The sequence below is a fragment of the Palaemon carinicauda genome, chromosome 16, assembly GCF_036898095.1.
Source record: "Palaemon carinicauda isolate YSFRI2023 chromosome 16, ASM3689809v2, whole genome shotgun sequence".
In the NCBI taxonomy this organism is placed as follows: Eukaryota; Metazoa; Arthropoda; class Malacostraca; order Decapoda; family Palaemonidae; genus Palaemon; species Palaemon carinicauda.
The window spans coordinates 3,806,899-3,816,497 of NC_090740.1; the positions used below are offsets into that span (position 1 = coordinate 3,806,899).

The 9,599-nt window shown below is 35.1% G+C and overlaps 1 pseudogene; it reads right to left on the reverse strand.

Moving 5' to 3' along the window:
* Positions 1 to 1,235: 1,235 nt before the first annotated feature.
* The window catches only part of LOC137654895 (dehydrogenase/reductase SDR family member 11-like), a 9,976-nt pseudogene continuing 1,612 nt past the window's right edge, over positions 1,236 to 9,599 (reverse strand).

The following is a 9,599-nucleotide window of genomic DNA, read 5'->3' on the forward strand; positions in this document are numbered from 1 at the left end:
CCATTCATGAATGCCTTGCCTCTGCCATTCATGAATGCCCTTCAAACCTTTAAATATGTCAATGCTGTTATCTGTTCCTTTAGAGCAGTAAAACTAATCTAAACGTCATTTGTGACATTATGACCACATACTAATAGGTAGAATTTGAACGAATATTCTTGTAGACGTGGACTGGTCCTTCGGATTTCTAAATTATAACAGAATTATTTAGATAATAAGGCTCCATTTGGAGAAACACCCGTTAATTACACGCACACATTCTGTTCTTTGTCTAACCCTTTCTCTGTTCATTAGATTGCGGTTTTATTTAACATTTTTCCAAACGAATAGCAAGCATTAATTGGATTTTTTTTCTCTCTTTTAGAATTCAGGTAGACTTTTTATGGAAGTCCATAAGCCATGCATCTTGGAAGAGTCTGTCTACCTTTTTAACCTTCCTTGTAGGTTGACATTTGTGCCTGCATTGAAATACAAAAAGTCTTAAAAAATTGCAAATATATCAAGATATGGTAGGTAGTAGCTTGGCCAAGGCAACAGCCACTCGTTGAGATACTACCGCAAGAGTTACTGTGTCCTTTAACTAGCCAGATATATTACTGCAAAAGACCCCTCTCTGGTTATGGCTTATTCTTCTTTTACCTAGATATACACTGAATAGTGTGGCTTATTCTTTATAATATTATCCTCTTAGCTCATATACCTGATAACTTTAAGATAACCGAAAAAATACTGCAATGTAATGGTTCGTAGCTACTTTTCACTTGGTAAGGATAGAAGAGACTCTTTTTAGCTATGGTAAGCACTTCCTCTAGGAGAGGGACACTAAAAAATCAAACCATTGGTTTTTATACAGTAGTCTTGGGCAGTGCCATAACCTCTGTACCATGGTCTTCCACTGTTTTGGCGTTCTCATGCTTAAGGGTACACTCAAAAACAATATTCTGTCTTGTTTCTCTTCCTCTTGGTTTTCTAAAGTTTATATATGAAAGATTTATTTTAATGTTTCTACTGTTCTTAAAATATTTCATTTTGATTGTTTATTAATTCTCCTGCAGTTTATTTATTTCCTTTCATCACTTGCCTAATTTTGCCTGTTAGTGTTAGATCACCACTTTTCATAATAGGGTTGTAGCTCAGATAGTAAAATTGATAATGATGCAAAACTCTGATTTGTGAGTAGTAATATGCCACTACCATAAGATTCAGATGAAGGAATAGTGTGTGCTTAAGTTACAATTCATTCAAAATTTATTTGGTTATACAGTGAAAGTGTAGCCTAGATCTACTGTGAACACAGTAGTTACAGACAGGCTACAGGTATACATATTCTGTAAACATACATAAATACAGATTATAAAAGCAGATATGTATATAACTAAGACATTTCTTCTTTTTTATATTTATAAGCAGTAAACTGTCCCATTTCTTATTAGCACAGACGATTGAAAGAAATGGAAGACAAGAAAGGAGAACGAAAACAGGACAATGTAAGGAAAGCAACAACCAGAGCCATCTAGTTTAACTTGACAGAAGCAAAAGCTCTTCAGAAATTAGTGATTAGGCCTATTTCGCCTCTGGTAGTGGCAGTTGAGCTCCCACGGGTTGAATTATAATTTCGTCAATCTGGAAGGAAAAGTATTTATATAATTATTTAGACAGTTAAGAAAATTATTACCTGTATTATCATTATCAATATAGGCCTACCTATATTAAGCATACTATCATCATCTCATTATCACTATAGGTCTACCTATATTGAGTATACTATCATCATCTCATTATTATTATAGGCCTACCTATATTGAGCAGCTATCATCATCTCATTATCACTTTGGCCTACCTATATTGAGCATACTATCCTTATCACTAGGCCTACTTATATTGAGCATACTATCATTATCACTAGGCCTACTTATATTGAGCATACTATTATCATCACTAGGCCTACTTATATTGAGCATATGTCCTCTTAGGACAAATAAAGTAACTTGCTTAGCATATTTTGACAGAAATATTAAATAGAACCGAAAAGCATTAGGCTGATAGTATCTCAAGATCAGAGTTATTTTTTTTTATTCTCACAGTATCTTTAGTGAGACCTGATGAATTAGATTTTAAGTTCCCTAATTCTGTTGCTACTTCAGGGATTCTTATATGTAGGCCTATTTTTCAATTGATTACAGGTGGAACAGAGCTAGAGATTTCAACAGAAGGTCTCTTGTGATAGATATTCCATTTAGATTAGATTATTCTCACCCAAAAATGAATCCAAGTGTTAGAGTGTGTTAAGAATCATGATTACTATCATTAACAAATTCAAATTTCATTAAATTTCTCAAATTTGCCATGTAAATTCAAGTATAGCCTACTATGATTTCATCCATTAATCAAACTCTATTAACCCTCAAGTAAAAGCAAGACATTCCTGAAGAAGTCTTTGATTTCTATAAGAGTTAGAATATAATTCAGGAGCATGATCTATGAAGATTTTAGGCAAGAATGTTCCCCTATAAGTAATCTGAGCTACTGACACAGCCAGGACTGTTGACACAGCCAGGACTGTTGACACAGCCAGGACTGTTGACACAGCCCAAGACTGTTGACACAGCCCCAGTCCTTTAACACAGGCAAGATCTGCTGACACAGACCCGGTCTGTTGACACAGTCCAGATCAGTTGACACAGCCCAGAATTGTTGGCACAGCCCCAGTCTGTTAACACAGGCAAGATCTGCTGACACAGACCCGGTCTGTTTACACAGTCAAGGTCTACACAGTCCACGTTTGTTTACACAGCCCAGATCTGTTGACACAGACCAAATTTGTTTAGTGTCCAGGTTTGTTGACACAGCCCAGATCTGTTGACACAGACCAAAATTGTTTACACTGCCCAGGTCTGTTTACACCTCTAGCATTCATCCTGACACTTGATTACTTCACAGGCAAGAAGACAATTCCTTTACATACCTGAACACGAGGAGGTGCTGAGATCGCATGGCAGACGAATTCAGCGACGTCACTTGCAGACAGTGAGGCATTCTTGGAGTAAAGATCTTCAGAATCGGATTGAGTCATTCTTGCTATAAACTCAGTTTGAACAAGACCGGGACTTATGGACTGTCAGATCATAGAAAAATACAGATTTATGAAATAATTGAAGAAATACATACATTTATTTATGCTTTTGGAGCAAATCTTCTCTCTAATACAATTTTTATTGAAGGTGATTATCTTAGTGGAGTTATTGGCGAAAAAGAACAGTCTTTGACCAAAGGCTTATATCTGAGAATCTAGGGAAGATGAGGCAATTCGGGGATTCTCGTAGGAAACACATTGACGTCACTAGGGCAATCACCTTCAATAAACATAACATTTATTTACGTATAGATTAGTGTAGAAATAATTTAATAACTTAAATTTCTGATAAACCAAGAACTTGTGTTATAAACACATGAAAATTATGAGGATTTTATCTGCCTGAATAAAATGAGTCGAAATATTTATCTTTATTATAAGGGCTATGAAGTTTTCAACTTGTAATCTACTAACTCGTGTATATCACAGGTGCCATACTTAAGAAGTCACATATCTTTTCTTAGAAAGCAACAAAAATTCTGGGCATACTCACAGAAACTCTTATATTTGACTTCATGGCTTGTAATTCTTGCCGCAGGCCTTCACTGAGGGCTGTCACAGCATGCTTTGTGGCCATGTAGAAATGTGCATTGGGGAAGTTAATCACGTTGTGACCACATATGCTATAAAAAACAATGTTTTCATTACAAAACTGGATCTATATATTATTGTTGTTCTACCTGCCTTTGTCAAGCATTCTGCCTTAAAAATATTCATTTTGAGATTGTTTCATTTCCAATGCAGCTATCCAATTAACACTATTTGCCTCTACGTATCGTTAAATCTAGATCATGATATGGAGAAGCTGAGGTTTGGTGGAAGGGGATGCCTTTGATAGAAGGCATTGAAGAGGCTACACCAGGCAACCGACCCCTTAATGTGAGGATAACAGTAGGAATGCAGCTATACAATTAACACAATTTACCTCTACGTATTGGTAAATCTAGATTATGATATGGAAAGTAGAGGTTTGGTGGAAGAGGATGCATTTGATAGAAGGCATTGGAGAGGCCACATCAGGCAACCGACCCCTTAACGTAGGGATAAGTGTGGGAAAGAAATATTTAAATCTACATCGTATTTAATTTTTAATATGTGCTAGCAAAATATTACATATACATGATTCAAATATCATCATCTCCTACGCCTATTGACGCAAAGGGCCTCGGTTAGATTCCGCCAGTCGTCTCTGTCTTGAGCTTTTAATTCAATACTTCTCAATTCATTATCTCCTACTTCAAGCTTCATAGTCTTCAGCCATATAGTCCTGGGTCTTACACCTCTTCGGGTGCTTTGTGGAGCCCAGCTGAACGTTTGGCGAACTAACAAAGAGAAAACGTTTCACAAGAATGCACAAACTCACCTGTTAATGTGAATGATATGGCCATCATCAACGCCTCTGTCCCTCATTGATTTGACAGCTTCTCTGGTGCAGTGACACAAGGCAACTACGTTTATTTCTAGCATTTCTCGCCATTCATCTGGGGTCCCCTCTGAAAAAAAGAGAATTATTATTATTATTATTATTATTATTAGCTAAACTACCACCCTAGTTGGAAAAGCAGGATGTTATAACTCCAAGGGCTCCAACAGGGAAAAATAGCCCAGTGAGGAGAGGAAATAAAGAAATAAATATACGATATGAGAAATAATGAAAAATCAAAATAAATTTTTTTAAAAACAGTTACAACATCAGAACAAATATTTCAAATATAGCTAAACTACCACCCTAGTTGGAAGAGCAAGATGTTATAAACCCAAGGGCTCCAACAGGGAAAAATAGCCCAGTGAGGAGAGGAAATGAGGAACTAAATGAACTACAGGAGAAGTAATTAACCATTAGAATAAAATATTCTAAGAACATTAGCAACATTAGAATATATAGTTAATTTATAAACTATAAAAAGACTTATGTCAGCCTGTTCAACATGATAAAACATTTGCTGCAATACAATTCTGATTTCAAGAATTTTTTCATGCGACAAGATTCAGATTTCAAGAATTTCTTCAAGCGATACAATTCAGATTTCAAGAATTTGTTCATGCGATACAATTCAGATTTCAAGAATTTATTCAAGCAACAAAATTCAGATTTCAAAAATTTATTCATGCGATACAATTCAGTTTTCAAGCATGTCTTCAAGCGATACAATTCAGATTTCAAGAATTTTTTCATGCGACAAAATTCAGATTTCAAGAATTTCTTCAAGCGATACAATTCAGATTTCAAGAATTTGTTCATGCGATACAATTCAGATTTCAAGAATTTATTCAAGCAACAAAATTCAGATTTCAAAAATTTATTCATGCGATACAATTCAGTTTTCAAGCATGTCTTCAAGCGATACAATTCAGATTTCAAGAATTTTTTCATGCGACAAAATTCAGATTTCAAGAATTTCTTCAAGCGATACAATTCAGATTTCAAGAATTTCTTTATGCGATACAATTCAGATTTCAAGAATTTCTTTATGCGATACAATTCAGATTTCAAGATTCATGCGATACAATTCAGATTTCAAGAATTTATTCATGCGATACAACTCAGATTTCAAGAATTTATTCATGCGATACAATTCAGATTTCAAGAATTTCATCTTGCGATACAATTCAGATTTCAAGAATTTCGGTGGAAAGTACATCACATAATAATAGGGAATACAGACGAAGAGTTCACTATAGCTATTAAAATATATAAGATCAGTGAATGTGGCCAGTCGATTCTATATGAATAGAGTATGGCACCTTTCTCCACAATAACAAATCGATGCTATAAAAGCTGATTTATACAAGATATATACGCAATAAGAACGACTCCTGCCCGTAGATGTTATAGTTCAACTTCATTACTGTCATGAAGTTTAGTTGAATGAAACTAGAGTTGCAAGGTTATAATACCATGTTCTTCACCCAAAGAATTTGTTCTTAAATATCTGAGAGTAAACAGTTTAAAGTGTGAAGTGTTCTAAGAGAACAGATGGAAAGATCAGTGCCGAGAAGCTAAAAGGACACTGTAGAGAATATTAAGTAGGTCTTATTCATAACAGGACCCCTGTTATTACCTTCGTCAACTTGGTCACGAAGGTTATGTTTTGATAGGCGTGTATTTATATCATTTATGTTTATATGTTTGTTTGTTTCTGATTCAAATTACTAAAAAACAACTGTTGGACCGAATCTCATGAAATTTGGTGGAATGGTTGGCCATAACTGTTTGTGAATCATATAGCTAAAAAACTGTTGGACCAAATCTCACAAAATTTGGTTGGATAATTGGCCATGACCCAAGGACAATTTTATAAGGTTTTAGTAGTAGTTGGGTCAAAGGTCAAGGTCACGAAAGGTTTAAAAAGTCTCTTCTATATCGTGGCCGAATCTCATAAAATTTGGTTGGATAATTGGCCACGATCCAAGGACAATTTTATTATATTTTGGTAGTAGTTGGGTCAAAGGTCAAGGTCACGAAAAGGTAAAAAAAAGTCTTCTATATCGTGGTCGAATCTCATGAAAATTTTGTTGGATGGTTGGCCATGATCCAAGGACAATTTTACTAGATTTTGGGACTGGTTGGGTCAAAGGTCAAGGTCACAAAAAAGTAAACACCATTTTTTTGGCTATACTGTGGTCAATTTTCATCCGATTTGCAAGAAATTACTGCCAAAATGTGCATAATTCAATTGTGTATCTTGTGATTTTTTATCCAATTTGCATAAAACTAGTTAAAAAATGTGCATAGTTCAATTGTCTATCTTGTGATATGCAATATGATATAGTAACGACATTACAGTAAATGTGGCGTTGGCGAAGGTATGCACTCTATCGCGTATTCATTCTAGTCAAATTAGTTAAAGTCCCACTTGATAATCTCACCTAAGAGAATGTTGTTCCGCGACATGCCGGCATTGTTGATGCAGACATCCACGCCATTGTGCTCCTCCTGATGATTTTGAAGAGATTGGTAATGTCCTCATCTTTAGACAGGTCACACTTCACAGCCACTAGCTTTCCTGGTTGGTCCTCGAGCTCCTTTGACAAATCCTTCGGATAAGAGAGTGGGAAAGGCACAATGTTATTACCACAAAAAAATCTTTCAATGTGAAATTACTGTAACTGGGATTTCTTACTATATTTATTTTATTTTAAGGGCTGTTATCCTGGTCCTATCACACATAGAATCCCTGGAGTCCTACAGGACCTAAATTATCTGTTAGTCGTATACAGTCTTAGGTGTTCAGAGTGTACCAACCGTGTGTCACACAATTGTACATAATTCCTTTTGTATATATTATGCTTGTATCTTCGCTCTTCCCTCGCACTAAAATTAACCAGAATAAACATGTCTGCGTGTCCCCTATGTAACATTGTCATTTTCTCGAACATGAAATTTCCTGTTGCCTTGAGGTTTTGTATATAAAGGAGAGTGTTCCATAATAAATTAACTCAGTTGATTGCATCCTGCCTTTGAGTTCACAACCTTCTCTCGGCACCGTCACAAGAGTATCACAGTGTGTATTCCACACTTATATTCAAATCCACACCATCAAAGCACTTAGAAAACAAGATAAACTTCATTTTCTTCTTGAAAGATTTAGTATCTTCAGTCTTTCGGAAGTCTAGTTGTGATCTTGTTGTATAGCCTTGGGGTAGCATATTTGAAAGTTCTAAAACCTACAGTATTATTATTATTATTATTATTATTATTATTATTATTATTATTATTATTACTATTATAATTATTATTATTTGCTAAGCTACAACCCTATTTGGAAAAGCAGGATGCTATAAGCCCAGGGGCTCCAACAGGGAAAATAGCTCAGAGAGGAAAGCAATCATTATTATTATTATTATTACTATTATTATTATTATTATCATTATTCATGCGATACAATTCAGATTTCAATAATTTCAGTGGAAAGTACATTACATAATATCAGGGAATAGACAGATAGACACAAACACACACAAATTGTTGTTGTTGTTATTTGCTAAGCTACAACCCTATTTGGAAAATCAGGGTGCTAAGGATTAAGCCCAGGGGCTCCAACAGGGAAAATAGCTCAGTGAGGAAAGGAAATATAACTTGGTTATCTTGATTTTCATGATCACTTTGCTTATCCCTTATCTTATTCAGAGGAAAGGCATAACAGTCCTATCTACTTAATATGATAGACAAAGGCCTACCTGTATTCTCTCAACGCCCCTAGCCGCTCCTACGACCACCATACCGGATGAAACCAGTTTCTTACAGATGGCTGCTCCAATGCCTGCACTGGCTCCGGTCACAAGAGCTACTCTTCCTTTCCATCTCTCCATTGCTGATCAGGGGCTGTTGTGGCTAAAATAAGGAGATCAACTTTATTATTATGAATATTTTTATTGCTACAAACATTTAAAATAAAGGAAAATTCACATAATATAAGTTCAAATATATATATATATATATATATATATATATATATATATATATATATATATATATATATATATGTGTGTGTGTGTGTGTGTGTGTCTGTGTGTCTGTGTGTCTGTGTGTGAAATTTTTGCTTTTAATACTCAAGATGATGTAAAAAACCGACGTAAGAATGAGAAAAAACGACATAACGAGGATTTTTATTTTTGTATTTAATATAATGGGTCTTGTATTTAATACTTACAGCAAGTATTAAATAAAAAGACCCAGGCCTACATAGCTGAGGAGTATGAAGCGCGAAGTAGGAGATGATGAATGGAGAAGTATTGTATTAAAATCTCAAGATAGAAACGACTGGGGAAATGTAACCGAGGCCCTTTGCGTTAATAAGCGTAGGAGGAGATGATGATGATGATGATGATGATTTAATACTTAAGGATGTGCTACATAAAAGAAGCGTATTATTGTTCTAGATAGATGGTAGCATTTATGATGAGTACATTACGAAAAAGAGCAATCAGATATTTCAGACACCAGCCAATGAATATTGCCAACATTTTACTCAAGTCTACGGACAAAACACTTCTTTTTTCATATGCTGACCGTGGTTGAATCTACCGTACTATTCCACGGTAACATTTAAATAAAGTCTACAGGCAGAGCATACCCCTTTTCATATGATGATTGTTGATGGCGAAAAATGCAAATCCGAAAAAAATTGTAAGAATCCTGGAATAAATGATGCCATGCATTTAGCGTTTTAAAAACGGATAGGATATATTGACGTAAAGGCGTGATATTACGGTCACCGACCTGTAAAAGATAACGTAGAGTAAAATTACGGTCGTCTGTATTTTACTGAAATATGGTTGTGAACAGTATAGTTTTACGATTTTCCAATTAAAATTACGGTTTTCTTTAATTATTATTTATCTGTTGTGAAAATTTCGTCAAAATCATCTATAGTCCATTTCTTTTAGCGAGGCATATTTGCACCGACGCACAGCGGTGCCCTTTTAGCTCTGAAAAGTTTCCTGATCGCTGATTGGTTGGACA